The 13,042-nt window shown below is 42.4% G+C and overlaps 1 pseudogene; it reads right to left on the reverse strand.

The window, feature by feature from the left end:
- Positions 1–8,611: 8,611 nt before the first annotated feature.
- On the reverse strand, positions 8,612–8,740 carry LOC133768850 (U2 spliceosomal RNA; annotated as a pseudogene).
- Positions 8,741–13,042: the final 4,302 nt, after the last annotated feature.

Here is a 13,042-nt window from a genome sequence, read left to right on the forward strand (position 1 = left end):
GTGAGGGAGTGGGCATTTGGTGTGGTGGCTAAGATGCTGCTTGCAATGCCTGCATCCCATGTCAGAGTACCTGAGTCCAAGTCCACTCCTGAGTCCAGCTCCCTGCTAATACACATGAACTTGGGCCCTGCCAGCCATGTGGGAGGCGGCCCAGATTGAGTTCTGGACTCCTGGCTTTGACCTGGCTCAGCCCTCATGACTGTAGGCATTTGGGGAGTAAAACAGTGGATGTAAGACTGAAAAAAGAATGGATACTGTGATGAGCAGGAGGCATACAGGCTGTGTGTCACCATTCCAGCTTTGTACTGAAATTGTCTAACATTTTAAGTGTTTGCATTTTAGGTTTCCAAATATTTGCAATTTAAATATTGCACAATGATTTCTAAGTTCTAGAGGTAGGCCAAATTAAACACATCTGTAATCTGTTAGGATAATTTGAACAGACAACTCCAAAGTCCCAATGGCTTAACACAATGGAAGTTTACTTCTCACTCATGCAGTATGTCTGGGGGCGTGGTTCACCGTGGCCACGTCACCAGGAGGATGGAGGTTCTTCTGGACACACGGAGGTGCTTTCGCCCATGGTGACAACGTGCTGAATCAGGCACTGACACATCAATGGCCACTCTCACTTCAGAGACACCCTGTCTTACTCCATCACCATTTGAAAATTTCAGAGGAAATCCATTCAGAAGACAGGACAGAGTAGAAGCGGTAGTACTCCAGGCTCAGGAGAGCTGATAGGACATAGACCTTGCCATGTGCTCATGATGGTTCAGGATTTGGCTCCAGATAGCTTCCTAAATATAACAGGATTGAGATGTTCAGGAAAAGTAGGAACCAGTGTTAGCATCTCCCTTCCTCACCACCAGTTGTACTCCAGGACAGAGAAATCAGCATTTCTGAAGATCCCGGTGGTCCTTACTATGCAGTCTCTCTGTCTCCTCCACTACCACCACCACCACCAGTAATGTGCTTTTTTTTTTTTTTTTTTTTGGATGGGCAGAGTGGACAGTGAGGGAGAGAGACAGAGAGAAAGGTCTCCCTTTGCCATTGGTTCACCCTCCAATGGCCACTGCGGCCGGCGCACCGCGCTGATCCGAAGCCGGGAGCCACGTGCTTATCCTGGTCTCCTATAGGGTGCAGGGCCCAAGCACTTGGGCCATCCTCCACTGCACTCCCGGGCCACAGCAGAGAGCTGGCCTGGAAGAGGGGCAACCGGGACAGAATCCGGCGTCCTGACTGGGACTAGAACTCGGTGTGCTGGCACCACAAGGCGGAGGATTAGCCTATTGAGCCGTGGCACCGGCCTCAGTAATGTGTTTTTTAAAAATTTCTTATGATTAAAAAAATGACAAGCATATGTAAAAAAAGAATGGGATCATGAACCCTAATGTGCTATCACCCAACTTTAACCCTAATGAACCTAATGTGCTATCACCCAACTTTAACAGTTGTCTGCCTCGTGGCCAATCTATTATTCCTTTTCCATTCCAGATTATTTTAATACAAATGTCAACTATATTATTCCATCTGTTAATATTTCAATATATGTGTATAAATTAAGTACTCTATAGGAGCAAAATCACAATACTACTATCATACCTCAATGAAATAAATAGTAATTCTTTAATATCATCTAATATCAATCAGTTCACATTCTTCTGTCATAAGTTGGTTTGTTTGGTTTTTTTTTTTTTTTTTTTTTTTTTTTTTGGACAGGCAGAGTTAAACAGTGAGAGAGAGACAGAGAGAAAGATCTTCCTTCTGTTGGTTCACCCCCAAATGGCTGGTACGGCTGGCGCGCTGCGCTGATCCAAAGGCAGGAGCCAGGTGCTTCCTCCTGGTCTCCCATGCGGGTGCAGGGCCCAAGCACTTGGGCCATCCTCCACTGCACTCCCAGGCCACAGCAGAGAGCTGGCCTGGAAGAGGGGCAACCAGGACAGAATCCGGCGCCCCAACCAGGACTAGAACCCGGGGTGGGGACGCTGCAGGCGGAGCATTAGCCTAGTGAGTCGCAGCGCCGGCCATAAATTTTTTATATACTTGGTTGAGCGGGGCCTGATTTACAATCCATATGGTACAAGTGATTGCCATGGATGCTAAGCTTCTTTTATCTGTCTGAAATTTCTCTGTCTACCTTCTTCTATTTTCCTTGAAAATATTTGTTAAAAAAAAGTAGGTCCTTTGTCCTATAAAGTTTCTCATTCTGAATTTTGTTGATTGCATTCCAATGGTGTCATTTAACATGTTCTTCTGTGCCCCACATTGTCTTTAAACTATTACATCTAGAAGATTGAGCTGATTCAAGTTCAGTTGACTTGGCAAAAGTATTTTACAACTGGTGCTCAAAACTTCCATTAGGAAGTACATGTGCTCCGGATACCTCTCTTCATGTGATGTTAGTAACTATTAGTGATCATTGCCTGGATCTATTAACTCATTAGTTAATCATTGCAAAATGATGTTATTTTAATTGTAAATCATTTTTCATATATTAACTGGAATTTTTTTAAGATTCATTTATTTGAAAGGCAGAGTTAGAGAGAGAGAGAGGAGAGAGAAAGGGAGGTCTTCCATCTGCTGGTTCACTCCCCAGATGGCCACAATGGCTGGAGCTGTGCTGATCCAAAACCTAGGAGCTTCTTCTGGGTCTCCTATGCGAGTACAGGGGCCCAAGGACTTGGACCATCTTCTACTGTTTTCCCAGGCTACGACAGAGAGATAGATCAGAAGTGAACGAACCAGCACCCATATGGGATGCCAGTGCCACAGGTAGAGGCTTAACCTCCTATAACACAGTGCAGGCCCCAGTTATATGTATTTTTTGACACTCAAACTATTTCCACTTTGACAAGTGCTAGTCTCTTCAAGTTAGCTGCAGAGCCTTTCTCTCTCTCTCTCTCTCTCTCTCTCTCTTTAAGATATATTTATTTATTTGAAAGTCAGAGTTACACAGAGAGAGAAGCAGCAGCAGCAGAGAGAGAGAGAGAGGTCTTCCATCTGCTGGTTTACTCCTCAATTGGCTGCAACGGCTGGAGCTGAGCTGATCCAAAGCCAGGAGCCAAGAGCTTCTTCCGGGTCTCCCCAGAAGAAGCACTTGGGCCATCTTCCACTGATTTCCCAGGTCATAGCAGAGAGCTGGATCAGAAGTGGAGCAGCTGGGACTCAAACCAGAGCCCAAATGGGATGCCAGCACTGCAGGCGGTGGCTTTACCCACTACTCCACAGTGCCGGCCCCCAAAGTCTCTTGACAGTGCCCTCAGAAGACTTTCTAGTTCCTTGCTTTCTTGTGGTACTCATCTTCCATATGTCCTACTTTATACCTGGACTTTCTAAATATCACAGGGTTGAGATGTTAAGAAAAGGTAGCCAGCACAAGCATTTCCCTTCCTCCCCACCACTCTTGTTTCAGGAAAGGGAATATGAAAATAGCATCAAAATGGCATTCAGACACCCACAACTGGTCACTTAAGAGTATTTATTTATTGCTACTGAGTTAGCATTGTTCCTAAGCCTTTGAGAGCTGGGAAATCTTTTTTTTTTTTTTAATGACACAGCATGTCTTGAGCTCATGTTGATACTTCCAGTTCAGATCAGTGATACAGAGATTTTATCTGACTTCATTTGTTTTTTGTATGTGCTATCTCCCTTGTTCCATGCCATTTGAAACTATAGTTCTTCAGAGCCAATATCATCAGATATATATTATTTTTATATTATTCAATTTTTTACTTTAAAATATTTATTTTCAATTTTTTATTTTAACAGATTCAATATAGTTTGTAGATACAATTCTTTTTTTTTTAGATTTTACTTATGTATATGAAAGTCAGAAATAGAAGTGTAGAGAGAATCTTCCATTTGCTGGTTCACTACCCAAACAGCCACAACGGCCAGGGCTGGCCTCGGCCGAAGCCAGGAGCCAGGGGCTTCTTCTGGGTCTCCCATGTGTGTACACAGGCCCAAGTACTTGGGCCTTCCTCTGCTGCCTTCCCAGGCATGTTAGCAGGGAGTTGGATTGGAAGTGGAGAAGCCGGGTCTTGAGCCGATGCCCTTATGGGATGCTGGCACTTCAGGTGGAGGCTTAACCTTCTACGCCACAGGGCCACCTAGAAGATATAATTCTAAGAATATAATGTTATTCCTTTCCTCCATCCCTCCCCCTCTCCCCACCCCTTGCTTGAGATAACATATTTTCAATTTACATTTCTTTTTTTTTCTTTTTTTTACAGGCAGAGTGGACAGTGAGAGAGAGAAAGAGAGAAAGGTCTTCCTTTTGCCGTTGGTTCACCCTCCAATGGCCGCCACAGTTGGCGCGCTGTGGCCGGCGCACTGCGCTGATCCGATGGCAGGAGCCAGGTGCTTCCTCCTGGTCTCCCATGGGGTGCAGGGCCCAAGCACTTGGGCCATCCTCCACTGCACTCCCTGGCCACAGCAGAGAGCTGGCCTGGAAGAGGGGCAACCGGGACAGAATCCAGTGCCCCGACCGGGACTAGAACCCCGTGTGCCGGCGCCACAAGGCGGAGCATTAGCCTAGTGAGCCGCGGCGCTGGCCTTTCAATTTACATTTCAGTAAGAGGGCTTAACACTTCAGCAAATGAGTAGTTCAACAAGTAAGCAAAAAGGCCCTAGTTTAGTGGGAATATAGACAATGGCTATAAACAATAATTCAATGACCATTTTACCCATCCACAGTAAATTTTAAAGTAATCACACATCATTAAAACTATAATAGTAAAGAAACAAATGCTTGTGTGTATCAGTATTGCTGCAAATATAGCTGTGTGAAGCTTTGTTTTATACTTTTGTTAAACCAATGGTTAAGAATTTTATGCAATTTTTCTACTTTTAAAATATATTTTACTTTTTTCAGAAAAAAATCAAACCTTTAAAGAGTTAAACTTTTCAATTTTAGAATAGGTTAAGTTCACAAAAATTTGCAAAGATAATAGGGAAGTCCTATATATACAAATACAGTTCCCTATATTAGTAACATCTTAAATCAATAAAGTATATTTGTCACAATTAATAAGAAAATATTAATATATTATTATTTACTAAATACAATACTTTGTTCATGTTCCTTTAGTCTTTACCTGATGTCTTCCTTTTGTCCCAGGAAAAATGGCCGAATTTTCGGTATGGAAAATGACAGATGTCCTGGTTTATGCTGTTGTCACACAATCCTGCTAGATACAGCATTAGTCCTTATTTTTTCATTTTAAATAAACCTTCACTACTAACATTTACATTAAATAAAATAAAGCCAGCGGGGTGCCGATGCTGTGGTACAGCAGATTAAAGCCACAACCTGCAGCGCTAACATCCCATATGGGCAGTTCAAGTCCCTGCTGTTCCACTTCTGATCCAGCTCCCTATGAATGCAACTTGGGAAGCAGCAGAGGATGGCCCAAGTGCTGGGGCCCTTGTGGGAGACCCAGAAGAAGCTCCTGGCTCCTGGCCTTAGTCTGGTTCAGCCCTGGCTGTTGCAGCCATTTGGGGAGTGAACCAGCAGATAGAAGATCTCTCTGTCTCTCCTCTCTCTGTAACTCTGCCTTTCAAATAAATAAATGAAATCTTCTTTTAAAAAAAAAAAAACCTGCTGGACTTAGAAGAGTTCTACTTTATACTTCTAGCTCAACAGCATAGTGTCATTTAGCAGTAGGCAAGTATTATGTACAATGAACACATGATTTGGCCTGACAAAGAATCCCCTGAGAACCATAACAATAACCTGTCTCTCTTTCCCAGAGCCCTGCCAGATTTATATAAGTAGATGCCTCCCTCCCTTTTAAGGAGACAAAGGGGAAGGCCTACTGACAAAAGAAAGTGTGCTCCCTGCTGCTCCCTGCTAATGTGCCTGGGAAAGCAGTAGAAGAAAGAGACCTGGATGGAGACCTGGTTCCTGGCTGTGGCCTGACCCAGCACCAGTTGTTGTAGCCATTTGGGGAAATGAATTCAGAGAATGGAAGTTTCATATTCATTCTCTCTCTCTCTCTCTCTCTGCCCACCCCCCCCCCCCCGTATGTCACTCTGCCTTTCAAATAAATAAATAAAATAAATCTGCTCTTAAGATTTTAAAGAAGCTGGCGCTGTGGCTCACTAGGCTAATCCTCCACCTGCGGCACCAGCACTCTGGGTTCTAGTCCCAGTTGGGGTGCCGGTTCTGTCCCGGTTACTTCTCTTCCAGTCCAGCTCTCTTCTGTGGCCTGGGAAGGCAGTGGAGGATGGCCCTAGTGCTTGGGCTCCTGTACCTGCATGGCAGACCAGGAGGAAGCACCTGGCTCCTGCCTTCAGATCGGCACAGCACGCTGGCCGTAGCAGCCATTTGGGCGCAGCACACCGGCTGTAGCAGCCATTTGGGGAGGTGACCCAACAGAAGGAAGACCTTTCTCTCTCTCTCTCTCTCTCTCTCTCTCTCTCTCTCTCTCTCTCTCTCTAACTCTGCCTGTTCAAAAAAAGATTTTAAATAAAGTGTGTTCAGACTTAGGGACTGCAGATAGCTGGCTCAATCCAGTCCTGCGTGGTTGGGAGAAAGCACGTGAAGGTAATGCCCTTGTCAGTTATTTGTGTACGTGCTCATTGTGTGGGGGCCTGTGCCTTGGCTTGCAAGGTGCATGAAGCAGGGTCAGTGGAGAATATGGAAAGACAGACTAGGAATCCTGCTAACAAGTGTATAAGGGCCTCTCTTCACTCTTGCTACAGTGATTCTAATATTCATTGTATGATAAAAATCTATAACTGCTCATTTATTTTCTTGTTGATAATGTCTTAATTGTGATGAGAAGTTAGGTACAAAAATATACATGAAGTGAAGAATTATTATACGAGTTTCTGTTTCTCAAGAAAATTAATGAAGAAAACAGAACTTGCCCCAAATGTCAAGATTTAGCATCCACTATCGGTCACTTCATCCATCCTGAAATCAATGAGTGAAAATCAATGCGGGCCATGAGAGTGAGGGCAGAGGCTGCTGGCTCAGAGCTGGCTAGGACAAGAGTCAGCTGCTGTCACTTGCATTTGGCAGGCAAGGGGATGAGAACGGTCGATACTGGAAAAATTTCAGATTTGTTTGGCTTGGAAGTGGGCACGAGGAAGATGCAGGTGGGCTCATTAGAAGCAAAGCATCTTCTGTCTTTGGTTTGGGGAGCATATCTGACCTCTGATTGGCCCTGAGTTGGAAGAGGGGTGATAAATAAGGACGCTGGTAGTGACTGACCAAGTCCTGACACTTCTGGGATGATGGATGCAGAGGCTGTGATACAGCTGCCTGTGCCAGTTGCTACAGAAATTGTGGGTCAGATCTCTGTGGTTGTCTGTCAGCATGGTATGGTCTTGTTTGCAAATTTCTTGTGTGTACCTTAGCATGAAGCAATAGCTCTTCATGTGGTGGCTCCCATAAAGAACTTTGCAGACAGTTAAATATGTCCTTTGGATATCAATGGCATAAAATGTGTCAAACAAAATCAATTGAAGTAATTCCAAAGGCAATTCAATTTTTCATCCAGTTCATGGGATCAAAGTAAAGCTTTAGTTAATCATGTCCAAAGTGCAATATCTGACGTTATTTTGTGAGTGTTACTATAAATCTAGTTAAAAATTTCAACTTTTCTGTGAAAATACAAATATTGGTGGTGTGACATTGTAGTTAAAAACAATGTTTTTAGTAAATTTACAAGCCCCTGGAGGAGAAATATACTATGGTGCAAACAGAATTTATTAATCAGATAAGACAAAAAATTTTAACAATGAAAGTAATTGCTAAATTTAACAAATATTTCTACATATCCAATATAAGTAACTAGATTAGAATTTTTTGTAACAAAATTGATGTTGAAAACAAAAATCCTATTTTAGCCCTCTTTTTTAAAAATTTGTTTGTTTGACAGGTAGAGAGAGAGAATCTTCTGTCTGCTGGCTTACTCTCCAAATGGCCACAATGGCCTAGCTGGGCCATGTCAAAGCCAGGAGCCAGGAACTCCATCCTGATCTCCCACATGGGTGGGCCATCTTCCACTGCTTTCCTTAGTAGCAGGCAGCAGGATCAGAAGTAGAGCGGCTAGGAATGAAACTGTCTCTCTGAGATGGGAGCCAGCATCGCAGGTAGCAGCTTAACCTGCTGCACCACAACACCAGCCCCAGTTTCCTGCTCCTTTTGCTCTCTATCTTCAATTGAAATTCAAAATGTCTGAACCTTTGAAGTACTACTTTATAAATCATCATAAGTGCTTTATAATGCTATTGAACTTTTTCATAACCTTCTAAATTTTTGTTTCACTTTGCTCAAAATCAGTTGGGAAATTATGTACCTAAGGAGCCAATGAACTGGGTGCCAAAACTTCAGCTTTTGAAGTGTTAAGTGAAGGGGCTGGCACTGTGGTGCAGTAGGTTAATCCTCCGTCTGCAGTGCTGGCATCTCGTATGGACACCAGTTCTAGTCCCAGCTGCCCCTCTTCAAATCCAACTCTCTGCTATGGCCTGGGAAAACAGTGAAAGATGGCCCAAGTCCTTGGGCCCCTGCACCTACCTGGGAGACCCAGAAGAAGCTCCTGGCTCCTGGCTTCAGATCGGTGCAGCTCCGGCCATTGTGGCCATCTGGGGAGTTAACAAGTGGATGGAAGACCTTTCTCTCACTCCCTCTGCCTCTGCCTTTCAAATGAATAAATAAAATCTTTTTTAAAAAATAAATGTTTAGTGAATTTTACACTTGATCTTAGCCAAAAGGCTAAGAAGTGATGTGTTCAGTGAATTTTGATTATTGAAATAAAAACTTCCCAGTGGGACCACACTAAATTTTATCCCTTTAAGTAGAGTGAAGGAATGGAACAAATTCAGTGTTGGGGACTCAAACAACATATATGTGATTTTAAAATTCCCCAACTGAGCTTTGGGATATTTAAAATGGGAATATGAGTTTCCTGATGAGCTCCTGTTTTTAATTTTTTTATTTGAATGGAATGAAAGCAGGATGCCCCATGGTTTTGCACCATCTTAATAGATAGCAAAACATTAAAAAGAGTCACAGAGACAATTTATTTGACACATTTTGTCTTGTCAAACTTAATTGTTAGTTAATGCATTTCTGACTGATGGCAAAAGGACAGAACCTGTGAAAATATTTGGGCTGAAGTTTTACATATACCACAACAAAAAATTGTTACATTTTAGAATATCCTCCACTTCGCAGATTTTACCCCAGGTACCCCAGCACTTGTAAAGTCATTCCTCAGGCAAAAAGTATGGTACCACATGGCAATACTTTGCAGTTGCAAAATTTTAAAAGGCTTTGTTTTATTTATTTGAAAAGCAGAGTGACACAGAGAGAGATAACCACAAAATGCAACTCAAAAGCATTTTGCAGGGGTGGGCATTTGGCACAGTGGTTAAGGCACTGCTTGAGGTGGCTGCATTCCATATTAGAGTGCCTGGGTTTGTGTCCAGGTTCCACTTCGGATCCAGCTTCCTGTTTATGTGGATCCTGGAAGACAGCAGATACCTCAAGTACTTGGCTCCCTGCCACTCACATGGGAGACTCACATGGTGCTCTGGGCTCCTGGTTTTGACGCGGCCTGGCCTTGACTACTGTGGGCATTTGGGGAGTGAACCAGTGGATGGAAGATGTCTCTCTCTGCCTTTCAAGTGAAATGAAATGAGTAAATGAACTTTTTTAAACAGTGGCACAGATCTACCCACACAGGAAGCACCAGTGGTAATTTCCTCACTTTGATATTGTTCTCTATGTATGTAAGATGTAACTGTTCAAGGACACTGGTGGAAAGAGAGGAGGGATCTTTGCAGCTTCTTGTGGATCTGTAATTACTTCAAAGCAAAAAGGTTTTTTTCATACTTGTGTACAAAAATGGTAACAATTTGGGAGTTATAGACAGCCAACTTGGACCAGGATAACAGAACTTCATGAATATAGAGATTAAACTCTGTTGAAATGCAGCCTGCCTGTGAGAGTAACTTTGATCAGAAAGATTCTCACAAGCTGGGACCCAGCATGTCCAAGTAATCCATGTAGTGATTACTGCAAGTTATTAGCCTTCAAGGGAAGTTGAATTCACAAGCTTTCTCTCTGGCCCGGGGCCCTGGCAATGGCTTCCTATTGAGCAGACTTTCCAATGATTATTCCCATGTATGTCAAATGCCTTCTTTCTCAGAAACAGAATATATGTTTAAATGTATTGAACATTTGTCTACTTCATCCAGGTTTTGAAAGCTATTGCTGTAAACTGATTTATAACATCGGTTTATTATTTCTTAAAGTCTGCTTTATGTAATCATGACTCTCTTTTTTACACATTTTTATCTCTTTGGATCTTCTCTCTCTAAACTGGTTTGTTTGTTGGTTTTTCTCTTGACAAATTCTGCCAGCAGTCTCTCCAGCAGAAGTGTCTCTGGTTTAATTAATAATCCCCCCAAGTTTTTGTTTTCCTTTACCACTCTTTTTTTTTGCCCTTATGCTTATTTCTTTTCTTACTTCTTCTGCTATATTAGCCTTTTGTAATTCCTTGTTTCTTAGCTTATTTCTCTTGAGTTTTCCATGATATGTACTTAGGGTTATGCATTGTCTTTTAGGTACTGTTTATTGTGTTGCATCAATTTTCACATATACTGCTTCCTGTCATTCAACTGTTAAGCATTTGGGGATTTTTCTTATAATATTATCTTCAACTAAGGTTTAGGTGTTTTCATTTCCAGACTTAATAAGAATTAGAACTCAGGGGGCCAGCGCTGTGGCATAGTAGGTTTATCCTCCACCAGCCGTGCTGGCATCCCATATGGGCGCCGGTCTAGTCCCGGCTGCTCCTCTTCCAATCCCGCTCTCTGCTGTGGCCTGGGAAAGCAGGAGAAGATGGCCCAAGTGCTTGGGCCCCTGTACCTATGTGGGAGACCTGGAAGAAGCTCCTGGCTTCAGATTGGCTCAGCTCTGGCCGTTGTGGCCATTTGGGGAGTGAACCAACGGAAGGCAGACCTTTCTCTCTGTCTCTCCCTCTCAAATAAATAAGAAAAAAATTGTAAAAAAGAGTTAGAACTCAGCTTGCTACTGATGACTAGTTCTATGTCATCATGTTCAGTGGCAAAAGTAGTTTACATGATATTGATTCTTAGCAATTTGTTTAAGTTTATGTTTCCTAAGTGGCTTAGGTCAGAGAAATTTTTTGGTGAATATTCTCCATGTAGTTACAAAGAATGTATATTCTTTGTTGGCACTAAAATTATATATATTTGTTAGTTTGAAATCCTTAATTGTGATTATTAACATTACTAATTATGCATTGCTTTTTCAGTTTAAGTTCTGAGAAGCAGTTCTAATCTGCAAGTAGAATAATTTATGTATTTCTCTCAATTGCTCTCAGTTGTTGCTTTCATATATACACCCATTTCATGAGCATTTTATCTTCATGATCAGTTGTTCTTTCTAACTGTTAAGGTGTGGGTTGCCATGGCACCTATTTTCTCCGGAGTCACCAACATAGGCATGCAGTCCCAGTGCCTCCTGCTCCTGCTTATTTTGCAGGCTCCTTATCTTTCTTTTTAATTAATGAATTTGTTTGAAAGGCAGAGGTCAGAGAGAGAGAGAAAAAGTAAGAGGGAGAGAGAGAGAGAATCTTCCATCTACTGATTCACTCCCCAAATGCCTGCAACAGCCAGGGCTTGACCAGGCTAAAGCCAGGAGCTCCATTTTGGTCTCCCATTTAGGAGGCAGGATCCCAAGTATGTTAGCAGGAAGCTGGATCAGAAGCAAACTCAAACTGGCACTTCAATATGGGATACTGATGTCCCAAGCAGTAGCTTTACCCACTATGCCATAACTCCAACCCCCTCTCTTTCTGAAGGAGCTGTTGCATAGCATAAAATACTGTAGGTCCATCCATATTGTCACAAATGACAAGATTTTGTCCTTTTTGTAGTGGAATGGTATTCCCTCATATATATATATATATATATATATATATATATATATATACATATATATATGTATTCCATATATAGTTCTGGTTTTCTGTTGCACAGCAGGGTGACTATAATTAATATTGATGTAGTATATATTTCAAAATAACATTTTGAATGTTCTCACCATGAAGATATAACAAATGTTTAAGGTGATGAATATGTCAGTTACCCGGATTTGATCATCATGCAATGGATACATGTGCAAGTATTATGTGCTAATCAATGAACAATTACTATGTGTTGATCAAAAGTAATACAGGGGTGAGCATTTGCTGCAGCAGATAGGATGCTGCTTGGGATGCCTTTGTTCTGTGTCAGACCGGGTTCGAGTCCCAGCTCTGCTTCCAGTTCCATCCTCCTGCTTAATATACATCCTGAGAGGACAGCAGATGTTGGCTCAGGTGCTTGGGTTCTTGTCACCCATGTGGTAAACCCAGATTGAGTTCCAGGCTTTTGGCTTCAGTGTGGCACAGTCCTGGATTTTGTGAGCATTTGGGAAATGAACCAGCAGATAAGAGAACTCTCTCTCTCTCCACTTTCAAACAAAATAAAAATGAATACAATTTTAAGTAGAAAATATAAGACTCTTTAAAAAGTAGATACAAAGGTGTAGGTACTTAACCTAGTATTTAAGACACCCCACATGGGTTCAGTTCCTGATTCCAGGTTCCTGTGCAGACCGTGGGAGGAAGAAGTGATAACTCATATAATTGTGTTCATGCCACTCACATGGGAGGCCTGGATTGGGTTCCTGTCTCCTTGCTTTGGCCCTGGTCCAGCCACAGCTATTTTGGGTATTTTTGGAGTTAACCAGAAAGTAGGGAGAAGTTTTTCTCTCTGCATCTCTCTCTAATAATAATAATAATAATAGTAATAATTAAAGTAAGTAAATAAAGGAACTCTCAGGCCTCCCAGGCTCCTTCGTCCTACTCTCTCAGCCCTTATGCAGGGCCCAGGAGAGACTTCCCAGGCACCTTTGTCACGGCATTGCAGCCCTGCTACTTGCAGTCAATTTACGTCTTTTGTTGAGAAAAATAGAAGCATGCACATCACAGGCAGGACGGGGCAGGCATCTGGC

The sequence above is a fragment of the Lepus europaeus genome, chromosome 1 (assembly GCF_033115175.1).
Source record: "Lepus europaeus isolate LE1 chromosome 1, mLepTim1.pri, whole genome shotgun sequence".
Taxonomy (NCBI): Eukaryota; Metazoa; Chordata; class Mammalia; order Lagomorpha; family Leporidae; genus Lepus; species Lepus europaeus.